This window comes from Lycium barbarum, chromosome 3, assembly GCF_019175385.1.
Source record: "Lycium barbarum isolate Lr01 chromosome 3, ASM1917538v2, whole genome shotgun sequence".
Taxonomy (NCBI): Eukaryota; Viridiplantae; Streptophyta; class Magnoliopsida; order Solanales; family Solanaceae; genus Lycium; species Lycium barbarum.
In genome coordinates this window covers 69,254,855-69,260,291 of record NC_083339.1, presented here as the reverse complement: position 1 = coordinate 69,260,291, position 5,437 = coordinate 69,254,855, and the positions used below count along the sequence as shown (strand labels likewise).

Genomic DNA, 5,437 nt, shown 5'->3' with positions numbered 1-5,437 from the left:
GGGACCAGGTATGACATACGTTTCCTGTAAGTACTATTTATGCTTTATGATCAGCATTTTGCTAATCTGGATATTCTGTTCATTTTTCTGTACCTCCTGTTCCGATTATGACTTTGTTTACTACGTTCCATGCTTTACATACTCAGTACATATTTCGTACTGACCCCCTTTCTTCGGGGGCTGCGTTTTCATGCCGCGCAGGTACAGACTACAGATTTGCTGACCCACCTGCCTAGGACACCTATTCTGCTATTCTGGAGCGCTCTTTTGTCCAGAGCCTATACTCTGGTACAGTCTGCTGCTGTTGGATATATGTACGCTATTCAGGGGTACGACGAGGCCCTGTCCTGTCTTATGTTTCTGTTATGTTCTGTAGAGGTCCGTAGACATACATGTGGGTTCTGTATATGTTTTGGGTTGCTATGATTTGTGATAGCCTTATCGGCTTCCATGTGTTATATATGTTCCTCTATGACACTAGTAATGTCGACTGACTTTTATATTTATATAATCTGCTAGTCTGCTAGTTTGGATTATTGGGTACGTTTGGGTGTCCAGCACGGACACTAGTCACGGCCTACGGGGTTGGGTCGTGACAAAAGTGGTATCTGAGCAGTTCGTCCTCGGAATGTCTACAGACCGTGTCTAGTAGAGTCTTGTTTATCGGTGTGTTGTGCACCACATCTATAAACAGGAGGCTACAGGACATTTAGGGTGTTACTTTTCTTTGAATCTTAGATCGTGCGATAGAGCCAGCTATAGGAAATGAACCCCTTTGTTTTTACTAACCCTTGATTGCAGCTGGAGAACGGTATCGACGTAAGAGAGCGACTGATGATATTGGAAGCTACACAGTACACAGGTAAGTAATGGTATGAAAGATGTATGCTGGGTAAGGTGTTTGAAATACGATTGAAACACGAAACTGAAGATTAAAAAAAAAAAAAAAACAGGAAAGTGTAGTAGGTGCAGTTTGAGTTGGGCATGTGAGGTAAGCCTCACCATCTTTATACTTTTATTTGAAATTATTAGCCCCGTGTGGCTATGAGGCGATATGATACGATATGTATATACGTATATGTGTTGGCCCTGTGAGGCATGGTTGGTATTTCCTGTGTACAGGTTTTGGGATAGTAAGAAATACAGAGGAACCTCTGCCCAATTTTTTCTAGAAATACGGAGAGGAAAATGAGATATAAATTCTTAACGTGTCTTGAAGATCGATACCGTAGGGTAAATCTATTATGTTGGATTAAAGTTTAAGAGATACCCTCCATGTCATTTGTAAGAAGCATTATCCATATTTGGAAAAAATTTATCTCGAGAAATCATATATGAGTAGCAAATTCTCAATTTATTTAAACGGACCGGAAATATGTTCCAACCCCATTTTGCTTTAGAACAGCCTAGGTTGAGGGGCAAAAATATGTGGAAGGGCAAAGATGCCCAACGGTTAAGTTTCCTCTAATTGGAAGAATACAAAGTGTATGACAGGCAGTTGAGGATTGAGTGGTCCGCTTACGACTCAAATATATATATATACAAATATGGAGGTAATTATGTGAATTAAGTACTAACAGATTCCGCGAAGTTTGTCGGATTCTAGTTTTCTTTTGCTGGTAGTCGGAAGATGCCTCACAGTAACATTATATCAGTTTTCATCGACTGATTGGAGATGGGATCTGTGGAATAAAAACTTAAACTCGTGAGCTGTCTAAAATTACATATATACACACATGGAGAGTTAGTGGACAGACAAATAACAAGAAAAAGGGATGACCTTGAGTACAGGCGTAAATCTTGGCTACAAAAGAAGAAGAATGGATTGCATAGTTTGGATAAGTTCAGTTTTACCGGGCAAGCAATACTGAAAGTAAGTAAAGTAAATACTGATAAATACGGGAAAAAACATTGATATCTACCTCGGGGAGAACTGTACCTCAACATTCGAGGACGAATGTTTTTAAAGGGGGGGGGGGGGGGGGAGAATGTTACACCCCGTACTTCGAAGAAACACTGTTAAATTTGAATGTAAGAATGTCGAGTTACGACTAGGTAAAACAACTTTGGAGTATGAGGAATGAGGCATTATTAAGTATATTGTTTAAATAATGGATGATTATGATCTTGTAAGTCATAATCGGGAAAGAGTATTTTAAAACACAAGAATATGGTCATTATCATGTATAATAAGTGATAAATATCATGTATGGAGGGTTTCGGAATATTTCGAGATCGAGCAAGTTGAAGAAAATAAGTTCGACGAAAATTTGAGAAATGCTGGACAGATTTTTAGTCAACTTTGGAGGGGTATATCTCTATGCATATTTGGAGTTTTAAGGCGTTTCAAAAGCCCAAAATGAAGTTCGTCAAGTCTAGTTTATGATTCAACAAACCACTCATCGATAGGACGTCGGAGTAGAGAATTATAGACGCTACAAACTGAACTGTCGCGCAGAAACAGCACTGCTACAGTGCGCTACAGCACAGCTACTGTACTGTAGCTACAGTGACGCAGTTTCAGCCCTTATAAAAAGGGGCAAACCCCCATTTTTATCATCTAAAAACTTCTCAAATTTTCCAGAAAATTCAGCAACAAAAAGGGGCCTAAATCTCACATAAAAGTGAGGATTGTGAGTGAAATTTCAAGCTACGAAGTACTAATCGAAGTCCGGGCAACGCATAATCACGAATATAATTTTGTTTGGAGTTAGAGGAGCATGGGAACAATAAGATGTTGAAGAATTTGCTACTTTCATAAAAACAAGGTAAGAATCAATTCCTTTTTCTTATGTTATGAAGGTTTGTTTGTGTTGTAGTATGTAGAAATGAGTAGAATTTATGGAAATGTGGAAGTTTGCAAAGTGGGTATGTATATATATTATATATGTAGCCATGGGTGTATATATGTTGTATACATATATGAGTTGAATTTTAAGTTGTATACTAGTTGTGGTTATTGTGGAATTTGTATTGGAAATGGAAGTTGAATGAAAATTGGATGAAATTGGAAAGAAGCCATGTTGGCCGTGTGGTAGATTGTTGTTGGAGATGAATTAGTAAGTAGAAAATGTGTTGGAATGGTTTTGTTGCATATATAAGAATTTTGGATTGAATATGGAAGTTGATGGAATTGTTGAATATTGAATATATAGCTTGGAATACTTTTGGTTTATGTTTGAATGGTCTTATATTAGTATGTGAATATGAAAATATTGATATCGGGTTGTAAGTGCAAAGTTGGATTTGGAATTGTCGCATTATTTGGAAAATAAGACTATTTACGCTAGAATGCGTTCCTAGTCGATTATTGATGTTGTATATATTGTTGTTGGTATGGTTGTTGTTGTTTTAGCCGAGTTTTAACCTCGGGGATGATATATATATAGGGGAGATGCTGCTCAAATTTTTATAGACAAGAATTGGTTAAGGTTGAAATTTTAAGTCTTATGAATAGTAAATTGGTAAATGTGACCATTTGTAGGTTTTGGACGAAACGGGATTTGAGTTTTGGCAAGCGTAAAGGGCAAGAAAGGTATGTAAAGTTATCCCGATTCTTCTCTTGGCATGTCCTAGATGTACTAGGCTTGGATTTACGCCTCGGGGAATATTCTGTCCATCGGAATCCGCGTTTGAAATCGTCGCTTTTTCATTCAATAGAATTGAATTCCTTAAGTATGCTTTGATGAAAAAGTATGAAATTTTTTCCCAAATTGCTTAGGAAGTTATGGAATGTCCTAGAACCTTTGTAGGTGACCCCATAAGCTTAAAAATACGTAATTTGAGCCCACCGCTTCATTGGTTCCGAGGTGGGCCCACTATTTCCAATTTTACCCTTTATGTGTCTATGACTTGTCTTCGAGCGTTTTCGTTAGGGATACTCTAACTACTCCTTTATCTACTAAATAAAAACTATTTTAAATATTTCATTAAGTCTTATAAATTGTTTTGAATCTTGAAAATGATCTCGGATAGATTATGCCTCCGTAACCCGTTATGACATCTAAATTTACTTACTATGTTTCCGTCCGATTTCATTGATTTGATTTGACATTCGATATGCCTCATTGAGTCTCTGGAAATATATATATGGTATTTTTAGTGCATTTAGTTTCTCACTACTCCGTTCGTGGATGCCTCAATGTTTCCCCCACTGAGCCCGGGCCAGGATATGTTGTCAAGCGTGATCCTTTGCATTGTTCGCCGTGCCTCGATGTGACGGGGCAGGTATACGCGTACATGGGTTTGTGGAGTATGCTGTGCCATGTACGCTTGTTCTGATATGATCTGATATGGCCATCTGATATGATATGCTATGTTACGGGGTTATTCCCCTTTTCTGATCCTTATGTGTTGTGGCACCAGTGTCGGGGGGTGACCACGTTCTGTCTGCCGAGTCCCTTGGCAGGGGCCGGATATGATATGGCATATGTTTCTGTACATACTCTTCATGTTTTGAAAATATGCATTTGATACTCTGGACTTCTCACTCACATTTCTGTACGTTCTGTTTCGGTTATGATTTTGTTCCGTAATGGGACCAGGTATGAAATACGTTTCCTGTAAGTACTATTTATGCTTTATGATCAGCATTTTGCTAATCTGGATATTCCGTTCATTTTTCTGTACCTCCTGTTCCGATTATGACTTTGTTTACTACTTGCCATGCTTTACATACTCAGTACATATTTCGTACTGACCCCCTTTCTTCGGGGGCTGCGTTTTCATGCCGCGCAGGTACAGACTACAGATTTGCTGACCCACCTGCCTAGGACACCTATTCTGCTATTCTGGAGCGCTCTTTTGTCCAGAGCCTATACTCTGGTACAGTCTGCTGCTGTTGGATATATGTACGCTATTCAGGGGTACGACGGGGCCCTGTCCTGTCTTATGTTTCTGTTATGTTCTGTAGAGGTCCGTAGACATACATGTGGGTTCTGTATATGTTTTGGGTTGCTATGATTTGTGATAGCCTTATCGGCTTCCATGTGTTATATATGTTCCTCTATGACACTAGTAATGTCGACTGACTTTTATATTTATATAATCTGCTAGTCTGCTGGTTTGGATTATTGGGTACGTTTGGGTGTCCAGCACGGACACTAGTCACGGCCTACGGGGTTGGGTCGTGGCATATATCCCGCTTCCGGGCATCCCGCGTCCAGGATGATAAGCCAGCTGATCAGGTGGCAATGAAACATGTTTCCCTTCCCATTCCCTATGTATCCTTTCCCCCACCCCATGTACACATTCATATCGCATATACATATGTCATATAAGTATGCAGGAGGGTCCAAAGAAAATCATATAGCCATCGGATTGACGTAAGGTCGGTGACCTCCGATTACGTTATGGAACAATCGTGATCGCTTTGTCTCACCTTGAAGGAACGAGTATTTTAAGGCGAGACTACCAACGGAGAATAGTGTTAAAAGAA

The 5,437-nt window shown here is 39.3% G+C and overlaps 1 long non-coding RNA gene across 1 annotated transcript; it reads left to right on the top strand.

The window, feature by feature from the left end:
• Positions 1 to 2,523: 2,523 nt before the first annotated feature.
• Positions 2,524 to 5,072, top strand: LOC132633912 (uncharacterized). The gene is made up of 3 exons (XR_009579928.1): positions 2,524 to 2,768; positions 3,485 to 3,535; positions 4,738 to 5,072. It is a non-coding gene; the product is annotated as an uncharacterized LOC132633912 (long non-coding RNA).
• Positions 5,073 to 5,437: the final 365 nt, after the last annotated feature.